Here is a 12,987-nt window from a genome sequence, read left to right on the forward strand (position 1 = left end):
TCCTCCCTACAATACGGCAGGAACCATCAGTGAAAAGGGCATAGCGTCTTTCTTCATCTGGCAGCTTATCATATGGCAGAGCTTCTTCAGCTCGACTCACTGGCTCTTCTTCTTCTTCTGCCAGACTGAAGTTCCCACCCTCAGGCCAATTGGTTATGATTTCCAAAATGCCAGGACGATTCGAGTTCCCGATACGGACACGTTGCGTAATCAAAGCAATCCACTTGCTCCACGTGGCGTCGGTGGCATGATGTGTAGAGGGCACCCTCCCTTTGAACATCCAGCTCAACACTGGTAATCGGGGTGCCAGGAAGAGCTGTGCTTCAGTACCAATTACCTCTGAAGCTGCTCGTATGCCTTCATAGGCTGCTAAGATTTCCTTCTCCACAGGGGTGTAATTGGCCTCAGAACCTCTGTAGCTTCGGCTCCAGAAACCCAGTGGTCGCCCTCTTGTCTCGCCATGCACCTTTTGCCAGAGGCTCCAGGAGGGACCTTTATCTCCAGCTGCAGTGTAGAGCACATTCTTTACATCTGGTCCCGTTCTGACTGGTCCAAGAGCCACGGCATGTGCAATTTCTTGCTTGATTTGCCTGAAAGCTTGTTGTTGTTCAGGACCCCATTGGAAATTGTTCTTTTTACGGGTCACAAAGTAAAGAGGGCTCACAATCTGACTGTACTCTGGGATGTGCATCCTCCAAAAGCCTATTGCTCCCAGAAAAGCTTGGGTCTCTTTCTTGTTTGTGGGCGGAGCCATTGCTACAATCTTGTTGATTACGTCTGTTGGTATCTGACGTCGTCCATCTTGCCATTTCACCCCTAGGAATTGGATCTCTCGGGCAGGTCCCTTGACCTTGCTCTTCTTGATGGCGAAACCAGCATCGAGGAGAATCTGAATGATCTTCTGTCCTTTCTTGAACACTTCTTCTGCTGTGTCCCCCCATACAATGATGTCATCAATGTATTGGATATGTTCTGGAGCCTTACCCTTCTCTAGCGTGGCCTGAATCAGTCCATGGCAGATGGTTGGACTGTGCTTCCACCCCTGGGGCAGTCGATTCCAGGTATATTGAACGCCCCTCCAGGTGAAAGCAAACTGTGGCCTGCACTCCGCTGCTAAGGGAATAGAGAAAAATGCATTTGCGATGTCAATGGTGGCGTACCACTTTGCTGTCTTGGACTCCAGCTCATACTGGAGCTCCAACATGTCTGGTACAGCAGCGCTCAATGGCGGCGTGACTTCATTCAAGCCACGATAGTCCACGGTTAATCTCCATTCACCATCAGACTTACGTACAGGCCAAATGGGGCTGTTGAAGGGTGAATGGGTTCTGCTGACCACCCCTTGGCTCTCCAACTTCCGGATCATCTTATGGATAGGGATCACAGCGTCTCGATTCGTCCGATACTGTCGTCTATGTACAGTTGTCGTGGCTATTGGCACTTCTTGATCTTTAACTTGCAGTTGTCCTACAATGGAAGGGTCTTCTGAGAGGCCAGGAAGGGTAGACAATTGCTTGGACTCCTCTTCAATCACTGTGGCTACTCCAAAAGCCCACCGGTACCCTTTTGGGTCCTTGAAGTATCCTCTTCTCAGGTAGTCCATGCCGAGAATGCAAGGGGCTTCTGGCCCCGTCACAATGGAATGCTTTTCCCATTGGTCTCCTGTCAAGCTCATGTCAGCCTCCACCACTGACAACTCTTGAGACCCTCCTGTCACTCCAGAAATGGACACAGTCTCGGTACTCTTATGCTCCGAAGGCATTAAAGTACACTGGGCTCCAGTATCTATCAAGGCCCGGTATCTCTGAGGATCCGATGTGCCAGGCCATCGAACCCACACAGCCCAGTAAACTCGATTATCTTCTTGGTCCCTCTCCTTCTCCTGGCAGAAGGCAGGGCCCCTCTACTGGTCTTGATCAGAGTATTCATCGTCGGACTTTGACTTCTTAGAGGCCTTTTTGCCATCGTCAAAGCGGACCTCCCTCTTTTTGTGCCTTGGCGATCGCAGTTTCTTCTCCAAGAAGTCTGCATCTACTACGTAGACAACTTTCTTGTCCGTGTCCTTTTGCTTCAGTTCTCTCACTCTAGCGGCAAGCTTGGAAGTGGGTTCACCGTCCCACTTCTTCATGTTTTCTCCTTTACTACGGAGGTATGCCCATAATTGGTTACGTGACCGACGCTTGGGGTTTTCTTTCCTTCGACGCGTGAATGATGGAGATCGTGAGCGAGATCGAGACCAGGATCGAGGTCTAGGTCGAGGTTGTCTGCGTCGATCCCGCCGTGACCGTTCCATCGGCCTCTCTCTCTGTATCTCTCACGTGGAGGTGGAGACTGGGCATGCCGTGGGGATAAGCTTCTATGTTGTTCATGGCGTGGAGATGGACTTCTACGCCGTTCATACCGTGGGGACGGACTCCTACGTCGTTCACGCCGCGGAGATGAACTTCTACGTCGTTCACGCCGTGGAGATGGACTTCTATGTCGTTCACGCCGTGGAGATGGACTTCTATGTCGTTCACGATACCCAGCCGGTGGAGGTAGCGAGTAGTCTCTCGGGTGCCAAGATAAGGGCTTCCTCCAATCATCCACGCCTCCAAGAGAAGGTTGGGTCTGAAGGGGAAGAAATGATTCTCTCTCAGGTTGAGGGGGATACTTTGGCCCTTTCTTTGCATCTTTTGTAACACTGAATGTGTAGTCAGGGTATAAATCATCAAGTGACAATATACCACGGGCCGTTTGTACTGTTGCCTTCCTTTCTCTTGATACTACTCTGCTTTCCTTTGGACGCGCCCCTAGTTCTTTTGGGCGTGCTCCTTCCCTTGCAACTGTTTCTTCCTCTCCGGCAGCTGCTTCTTCTGTTGCAATTGCTCCTTCCTCGGTCACAGCCACTTCTTCCTCTCTCGCAGTCGCTCCTTCGATCATTGCTGCCGCTCCTTCCTCGCTTGTAGCCACTTCTTCATCTGTTGCTGTCGCTCCTTCGTCAACTACTTCCTGCATGGTTTGAATAGGTTCCTCTGTTCCTTCTTCTTCTTTTTCTTCTTCTTCTTCTATGTGTTCCGGTAGCGGGGATGGCTCTGTAAGTTCTTTGATCTCCCTTACCCATGTCTTCTTCTTCTTAATGGGGGCAACAATGACTTTCCGGATTTTAGGTTGAGTCCCAGTTCTAGTAGACTTAGTAGAAATGGCATTGACTTTAAGTTGTGTTTGGACCCCGACTTCTCTGGACTTAACAGGGACATCACTGGTTTCAGGTGGCGTGGTTTGGGTTTCTGTGTTGACCTTAACCTTTTGAAAGTGGTCTACAGCAGCTCGATAAGCATTAGCCAGGCCCCAGCACAAAGCAGAGAATCGCATGTTCGGATCCTTGTAGGAGAAGCACCCTTCTGTTAGACAACGGGCCATCTCACCGGAATCAAACATCTGTTCCGGTGTGAACTCCCAATTAATGGGAGGTGACACACTTCCTACTAATTTACCAAAATCTACCCAAGCTCCATGCCACCCGGGGACTGGCCTGTCCGCAGCCCTTTCCAAAGTTCCAGCGATCTCCTTTGAGGTGCGATCTTTCCTGCAACAGGGAAAGCAATACAACACCATTCTTCCAATTTTAAGCAACACTTCCATTATCTTCATTAATAACAGCATGGTTGCCACACAATTTAGATAATAATTGGGTCCAATCGTAACCATGGGGATCTCCTTTACCAGGCCTTTGATGTCGAGATTACGAAAAGAAAAGTACTGGCAACATTGGTCCTCTGGGCGTGGGCGTTTCCCTATGGGATAACTCAGAACGGGCACAAACATTGTTAAAATCAGCAAGGAAGTAGGTAGGATGGTCTTTAAAAGAAGAGCCCTTGCCCTATAGGACCGTCGAGCAATGCCAATTTTGGGGTCATTGTTAGGGCCACCTACAGAGTTCCTGTGGTAGTTGCTGATGAAGGTAGAGCCAGCACTACCCATTGTTGTTGTTATTATTTCTTCTTGTTCTTAAAACAACCCTTTGTTTATATAAACAAAGTTTTCTTGGCTGCTTTCCCAGACTCTGGCAGTGTTCCCAGACCTGTTCCCAAAACAATAGATTTGGTTTGAAAAATAACACCGAGCTTGGCTGTCTTCCCGGACAATGTTTTCAAAACAGGCCAAACTTAACCAAAATATCCCACTTCTGACACCAAAATTGTTGTGCAAGTTTGGAGTTGGCTTCCTGCCAAATCTCCGAAACTCGACAACAGGGTCTCCTTCCCAGAGAGGGAAGGAAAAAAAAAACGAAAAACCAGGCAGCCAAAGTTCTAGCAAAAAATATATGTATATATTATGTATAAAACAGAGATATACAATGAGAATTATATATATGAATCTATGATCCCAAATAGCTTCCCGAAGTCGAAGGGAAGAGGGGGAAAGGGAGAAGGGAAAAGGATAAAATAGGGTGAAAAGAGCTCACCACTTCCCTTGAAAGAAAGCAGTACGCCTGGACACGGCCCAGCACTCCCCCCTCACGCGTGGCCGATAACAGCAGTTACTGTAGGCCTCAGCTCCAGATAAGCCAGGCCCAGACAGGGACCACCGTTCTCCAACCTCGCTGGAAGAGAAGAGAGCGAACTCTCTTATCAATGCCTTATTTATACCCTAGGTTACGTAAAGGAATAGCATGGAATACTTCCTTGGTCATCCTCCTAGTTCCTTCCTGGTTACAAGCTGGTTTCCAGGAAGGCCTAGACTGAAACCATCACAGGTGAGGACAAATCCTGACTTTTCCTAAGAAATTGTTGAATCATTGAAAGTGGAGGGTTTTGCTTTGACTGAATTTGGCTCAGAAAATTTCTCCAACTCGAGATGGAGAATGCCTCACCTTCATGGTAAGATCCCACTGGTGATGTGTGATATCATCACTTCTATTTCCAATCTGTCCAAATCAGAGCAGATACCTGAACCTCATCTTCCAAGTCAGTGCTCCAAGTATGCCACAGTTCTTGGATGGGTCTGCCATTGTATTTTATTGGGCTGCTCTGTTAGGCACAGATAACATTAATTAGATCAGAAAGACTTGATTTCTTTTGTCCAAGTATGTTTTCAGTCCCATGGAGAAGGTAACAATTTTTATTTCTCATGAAAAAACACAGAATGGTCTTGGCTTTATTAAAATATTAAGTGTACTCACTATGAAATTAATATTTCATAGAAGATTCTATGAAGCCCTGAAGACAGCATACGGGCCTACATACCAAGCCCAAAGTGCTCTACTCAATGCTGATGGTTAAACACTTCTGACAGATAAAACCTCCATTCTGAATCGATGGTCTGAACACTTTCAGACTCTTTTCAGTACTAACCATGTAGTCCAAGACTCAGCTATTCAGTCCATCACACAACAACTGGTGAAGTATGAATTGGATACTGCCCCCACTTTAGGAGAAACCCTCAAGGCCATACAGCAGGTGAAAATTGGCAAGGCAACTGGGGTTGACGGAATTCCGCCTGAAGTCTGGAAACATGGGGGCCTTGCAGTCCATGCTAAATTTCACGAGTTTGTGGTGCGCTGTTGGGAACTAGGCGAACTACCATCAGACCTCTGTGATGCAGTCATCATCACCTTGTATAAGAAGAAAGGAATTAAATCAGACTGTTCAAATTACCGTGGTATCACTCTGCTTCTCCATTGCTGGCAAAATCCTGGCAAGAATACTCTTGAAAAGACTAATACCTGCTATAGCAGAAGGAATTCTACCTGAAAGCCAATGTGGTTTCAGAGGCAACAGGAGTACCACAGACATGGTGTTTGTTCTCAGACAACTGCAAGAGAAGTGTAGGGAACAGAACAAAGGTCTCTATGTAACCTTTGTTGATCTCACCAAGGCTTTTGATACCGTGAGCAGAAAAGGTCTATGACAGATTTTGGAATGCTTAGGTTGTCCCCCCAAGTTCCTTAAAATGATCATCTCACTCCATGAGGATCAGCACGGCCAAGTCAGTTATGGCAATGCACTTTCTGAGCCCTTTCTAATAACTAATGGTGTGAAACAAGGCTGCGTTCTCGCTCCTACCCTATTCACAGTCTTTTTCAGCATGATGCTCCAAAGGGCCACGTCAGACCTCAATGATCAGGACGGTATCTACATTCGATATTGTACTGATGGAAGCCTTTTCAACCTAAGGCGACTGAAGGCCCACACCAAGACCTTAAACCATCTTGTCCGGGAGCTGCTTTATGCTGATGACGCCTCCCTTGCCGCCCACACAGAAGCAGCTCTGCAGCGTTTAACATCCTGCTTTGCAGATGCTGCTGAGCTTTTTGGGCTGGAAGTCAGCTTAAAGAAGACAGAAGTTCTCTATCAACCAGCACCTCAGGAAGTCTTCCATCATCCCCATATCACCATTGGCCAATCAGAGCTCAAATCAGTCCAGCAGTTTAATTACCTAGGTAACCTCATCTCCTCGGATGGTAAGATTGACGGAGAGATAGACAACAGGTTAGCAAAGGCATATAGTGCTTTCGGAAAGCTTCATAAAAGAGTTTGGCAAAATAAACACTTGAAGAAAACTACAAAGATCAGTGTTTACAGAGCCACAGTGCTGTCTACTCTCTTATACGGATCTGAATCATGGGTCATCTACCGCCACCACCTGCGACTCCTGGAATGCTTCCATCAACACTGCCTCTGTACAATCCTTAACATCCACTGGTCAGACTATGTGACTAACACGTCTGTTCTAGAACAAGCAGCAGTCACAAGTATTGAGGCCATGTTGCTGAGAACACAGCTGCGTTGGGCAGGGCACATCTCAAGGATGAAAGATCACCGCCTCCCTAAGATCTTGCTTTATGGTGAACTTGCCACCGGCTGCCGCAAGAGAGGAGCCCCAAAGAGAAGATACAAGGACTCCCTGAAACATCTCAGCCTTGGCCATATTGATCAACATAACTGGTCTACTCTGGCCTCCAATTGTGACGTCTGGAGACACACTATCTTTAATGCTGCTGATGCTTTTGAGAAAGCACGCAGGATCACCCTTGAGGAGAAAAGGCAACGCAGAAAGAATCATACCTTGCAGAATATACCACCTAAGGAGTCTTTCTGCTGTGCCTTTTGCAACCAGACATGCCTGTCTCATATTGGCCTTTTTAACCACCAGCGCACTTATAACAAACGTGGGTAGAGCCCTTCCCAAATCTTCATTTGCGAAGCCTAGCCATGAATTGATGAAAGTGTACTCACAAAAATACCTATACCAACAACCTTCAGAGAAGGTTGCTTCCCAACCCGAGGGAAAACCAGACAAGAAATGCCAGGTCTGCAGAACCAACAGCTGATTGATTCTCTGTGCTCCAGAGAATGTGCAGTGCAACTTCTTAATTCACACCTCCGTCATTTATCAATGTTCTCTTTTCACAGTTTCTTTAAAAACTCAAAACTATGCGGGTGCATGGAGCTGACCTGGGTGGGTTTTGTCACATGGCTATAGTACTCCCTTGCCTCTTACACCACAGCATCTTTTTCTTGCCCTTTTCCCTATCAACCTCTTTAATTTGTGAAGTTTTGGGTGGTTTTGGTTGAATAGCCATGAAGCATTGCCCTCTGCCAGCAATTGCACACCTGGCTGTGAGTGGTTCCTGCAGCACCTTGGTTGGGAAGGGGATTAAAAGAATAAAGATTTTATATAAAGGTATTTAAATCTTGGAAAAGAAAAGAGGGCAAAGTCAGAAAGAAATCACCAAAAGCACTGTTTACATCCATATAATTTAATACACAAATCCATATAATTTAATACACAAATATGGGTTTATATCGGGTTTTTTCTTTTTTATTTTGCTTATGTTTTAAAATATCAATGGATGAAGCATTTCTTGCTCCAGCTGCACAACACTGTGCTCATTCAGCAGCATGTGTGATTGTGAGAGACTTGTGCAGTCCTGTTGTTCATTAGGAGTGAAATGCAGACTAACAGCATGGGTGGTAAAAAGTCACCATCAATAAAAATTGTCTAAAAATGCCACTATCTTAGGTGCTAATTTGGCCCTTGATTATAGCAGGATCTGAGCAACTCAGTCTCCTTGAAAAGCATTTATGCTCACAATCTGCAGGACTTGAGGGGACTCCAGTGCTCCTATTTTACAGACAGGGAGGTGAGGCATAAAAAAAATGAAAATTATTTTTATTGAGTGGCAATCGGAGCCTTGGCAGAAGGGCTTGAATTCACATTCTTCACACCCTAGGCTCTTCTCGCCCAGCTCACAGATGAGTTTTCCTCACTGTAGTGGTTTGAACCAGGTTTTCCCCCTGAAGCTAAGAAAATGGTAAAACCCCAGGGAGTGGTAAACCCCTGGAAGTTTTGAAGTTTTGTCCAATGGGCGCTCCTGCAAAATGTAAACATACCACAAGCAAACGGAAGAGACGAGTTGTAGTTGGGTTGTAGAAGTGGTAACCATGTTCTGACACCACAAGGAAAGGGGCTCTGAGCCCCTTGGGGCTTTGCCCCCCGAACCCCGGCTGGGGGACTGCAGAGACTTGGAACAGTGTTAGACTGAGCTAAGTGTCTGTAGTTATGCTGGGAGATGTTTTCTCCACCATGGGCAGCGGCAGGAGTAGCGACAGACCAACACTGACCGGAGAAATGGTGGCACAGGGCCAGAAGACATAAGACGAAGCAACAGAGGCATGCAGCACTCCAGAGAGGACTCTTGGAAGGAGAACTGAGAAAAGAGAGTCAGCAGCAGAGCTACAGAGTTTTGGGGGTAAGAACCGAACCAGACCCCCAAAACTCCTTTGAGACCTCCGAGAAAGGAGGGAGATGGACTCCTATTAAGGAGAGGAGTCTTGGACATACAGCACTAGAGAGAGAGAGGAGCTGAGAAACTCAGAGCGTCCTGGGAAGCTGGACCGGGACGGAGAGGAATGCAGAGGGGGGTGACCTTGGCCTCCCCCCCTTGCCACTGCTGCCAAGGTGGCAGCCTGAAGCAGAGCACAGGAGCTCTGCAAAGGGGAATCTGAATTCCCCGAAGATACCAGACTGTCATGAAGACCCCCTGTACTTCGTGATATGACCGTGGTGGAACGACCTTTGTCTGGGGTGAACGTAGCCCACGGAAGACCCCTTTGCCTGCGTCAAGGGGCCGAGAGGGGCTTGAATTTCCCCCTCGTGAGTGCTGGCAGAAATCCAACTATCAACTGCTGCATGTGAAGAAGACAGATTGCTGCTGTAGAAGATACTCCTGCTTAGAGACTGGAAGGGATCTGTCCTTCTTCCCTCCTGGACTTTTATTTGGAGGGGAGAAGAGATCTGATCCATTGTAAATACTTATGTCATGGTAGAGATAATTGTGATTCTGTGTATAATGTATTATAATATTTATTTGTACAGTCATTGTAATATATTCCCTTTCCCCCATTTGGTGTCTGGTGTGTTTTGTCTGGAAAAAAACCCATCTCACATTGGATTGTGACAGGGGGCTAGGACTAGGGAATTAGATTTTGAGGATCTCAAACCATGACACTCACCATGAAGTTTACATCAGCTCTGTCCAGCTTAAGCTGCAAAGAGTTTAGGTAACAGGATAAATTTTTAACTTTTTTCACTTGGACGAAACTCTGCATCTCGAATAAATTATATAATATAGAGCAGAAAACTTCTAGTGAAAGCAAGCTAAAAATATAAGATTTTTTCTCTTCATCACATCTCCTGTTCCCAAATTACGCTTGCCTTTCTCAGAGTCTTAGAAAGCTGACATAGAACAAATTGTCTTATGCAAATTGCAAGTTTCCCTTCTGACTGACAGCAATCCACAAAGATGGATTAATTCCAGAGGAAGTCAATCAAAGATTGTGTTATAACTATTAACCCATTTTCAAAGATACTTGAAATTACTGTGGAGTTGCCAGCACGTCCTTCATATAATGCCGCACATAAATCCAAAGTACAGGAGCCAGACAGTACACGTGAGTGGGGCGTAGTGAGCTACAGGTTGTATACGTGCAGTTTTGTTCCCCTGGATACTTCAGCCTGTGTTGGGGAGGGACAACCACATACTCCTTGCTCCCTCCTGGAGACTTTGATCTTGAAGATGTGTAACAGGCAGTCAAGCATACAACCAGTTACATTCTTTCTGTCTGCTTTGGTTGCTGTTGTCCTTAAACCAAAATAAATCATTAAGGGAGCAAGGACAATTACTTCTTTAAATTTGTGTAAGGGAAAGGGAGAGGGAATATGGGTTGCTGTGAAATTGGTATTGTCACACATCTGATTTGATTGTGCCACTCCTTACTGCAGAGCCATGACTGAATTTATCGACGACTCCTTTTGCAAGTGATAATAAACCTAATAGCTGCCCACAGCTTAATATTTTTTCTTGCACTGCATGTGTTCACTTTTGGTCCTTAGATTATTTTTTTCTCCAGTCTCCATCTGTTCTTTTGCCTTTGAGGTAGTTTAGTTACCATGGAAATGACAACATCATCTGTATTGTTGGAGCTTCGCGCAGTGTAAAGTTGGTTTCCTACATAAAGTGGTTTGCAAGGAATGGAGATGACTGACAAAAATAGAGCATTTTATTTGATAGGTTTTCATGCTTTAGGTGTGCAACAGATACTTATGCATGCTTGTGAGTGCACAAGGGATGAGGGACCTGTTCCAGGAGGGGACATGAGCTTTTAGACGAGCGGCAACAGGCTTGCCCTTGGTGTGAAGGGACCACAGAACAAGTGCTCATCAGACAGACTCATCAGGAGAAAGTGAGGGCCCAGGGGAAAAAAAGTCTGATTTCAGCCTCCTTAGAGATGGATATGTTTGAAGTGACAACTCCACAAAGGCTGCTGGCAGAGAGGGATGCTTCCATTGTTATGGTGTCACACTCTTGGCACAACAAACTGCAGCTGGTAGCTGCTCCCAGCATTGGTCCGTCTCTGGAGGAATTTCCATCCCAGCCTGTGTAAAGTCATCAAAAAATAGGGCTCAGAGGGAGCAGGAGAGGTCACCAGCACCACCTCTGCCACCTGCTGCAGCAGCCTACGCAGCAATCACCATATCAGAGAGGAAAGTTTTGAAACCTCTTGGGCAGAAATAAGCAGGAGCAAAAAAAAAAAAAAATATGGCCAGCTAAGATCAAGTGGAGATTTAGAAGTGGATGGTCTCTAGGCATCTCAGTGGTGCATTTGAGTCCTTTTTGCTGCTCAGCTTTCTTTCTGCTCATACTTAAAGCTGAATTTTCTGGGATTGCTTCAGAGGTCTTCTTTAGCAGGTCACAGAATCTGCTATCAGGTCCTTTGTCAGGATGGTTGGCTACCATATGTGGCCTTCACCTATGGCAATGCTCCTCACAAGAATATGGGGATCTTCCAAGGGAAGGGAGGAGATATTCCTCAGCTAGGAGCTCAGCAGTCTTGAAACAGGAGTCAGACCTAAAAGAGTTATCTTGGCCTGCTAAGAAACCCCAATACCTGTTTTGCTAGAAGAACATTTTAGGAGCACTGGTTAATACCATGTTCTGTTCTGCTCACTGGACCAAAGGCCTTATTATAGAAAGAATAGGAGTAGTATACACACAGTAATAAATTAGGTAAACTAGACATTTGAATAAGATCTAGAAGGCCCAGAGCCAGGATTTTGCAAGCTTGAAGAATTCAGGTCACCTAACTGAAGAGGTCAAATTGAGGAAGACATCCATGGCAACCACCAGAGGGATGAAGGCTTGAGGAGAAGACCCCACGGTAGAAGACTGCACGTCTGGAAAGACTCCTCCCAGAGACTAGCCTACTTTTATTAATATGTATGTTAAATGATGTAACCATGTATCTAAAGTGTATAAAATAGCTTGCTTTTGCACTTTCAAGTTGAGCAAGTTTGTCCAGCTCGAGCTGGCTGCTCCCAACGTTGAATAAACAAATACCTTGCTCCTTAAAGATAAAAAAAAGGTCTCTGAGCAGTTTTTCAGACCGAGTTTTTCAGAATCAATCTCCAGCACAACGTACACAATATCCAGATCCAAAGAGATATCAGGTATGAGGAGACATGGACTAGTCTCAGATGTACAAATGTGCTTTTCTTACATTAAACATAGGGTTGTTACAACCTAAATTCCAGTTGTTTTCTTCCCTTGAGCTGATTGATAGTGGAAATCCAGCAGCCCAACTGGAGTCAATCCAAGTGCAGAGCCCAAACCTGAGGTTCTCTGTTCCAATCTGCTGTGCAGCTGAAGACACAGAGGGATAAGCAGAGCCCTTATTTTGTAATAGATTTTTCCTTAACACTTTATAAGAATCATTTTACAGTTCAGACATAGCAAGAAGAAAAGTAAGACATGATATTTTTTCTGCCTTATACCTCTAAAAGGATATACTGTAAAAAGGTAAAAACTTGGGAGTTTGTCTTTAAGGTATCTGTTTCTAATTAATTACTTGCATTCTACATTTGCATTACAGCTTTGTGAGCAATCAACTTCTTGATCTGCTAGCCAAACCTCTCACAGCAACATCATATGGAACTGCACACCAGCCCAGAATGAGACCCTGATGAGCTACCCAGTATACCTGGCCCTGAGATGGGTTTGCAGCCAAGGACAACATCCTTCTCAACTGTTTCCCATGCCTACGAGTGTTTACTCTGGCAGCAGGTACCTTCAGTGCCCAAGTCTCCTAAAACCTAAAGGTGTTCCCAAACCACATCACTTGGTTTTGGATCAAGATTCGAATTTCCAAGTATGTCTGAGTCCAGGATTTCTATTATTTGGCCTGTCACAGACATGAAGTCACCCTAGAAATGTGCATCTGTGTCTTGGTTTGAAGACATAAATATTGGGAGGTGGGAACTCAAATATTTTGAAACCCTCTCTCCTTTTATTCCCCCCACTTAGTATAAAGGGGCCATAAATGTGAGGAGGTATAAGTGAAAAAATAACAATTTACTAAAAAGACAAGTAGCTATAAACTACAAAGATACAGGGGAAACAATTTACCCACAAAAGAGGAATCCACCATGTGGCTTCCCCACCAA

Source organism: Pseudopipra pipra, chromosome W, assembly GCF_036250125.1.
Source record: "Pseudopipra pipra isolate bDixPip1 chromosome W, bDixPip1.hap1, whole genome shotgun sequence".
In the NCBI taxonomy this organism is placed as follows: Eukaryota; Metazoa; Chordata; class Aves; order Passeriformes; family Pipridae; genus Pseudopipra; species Pseudopipra pipra.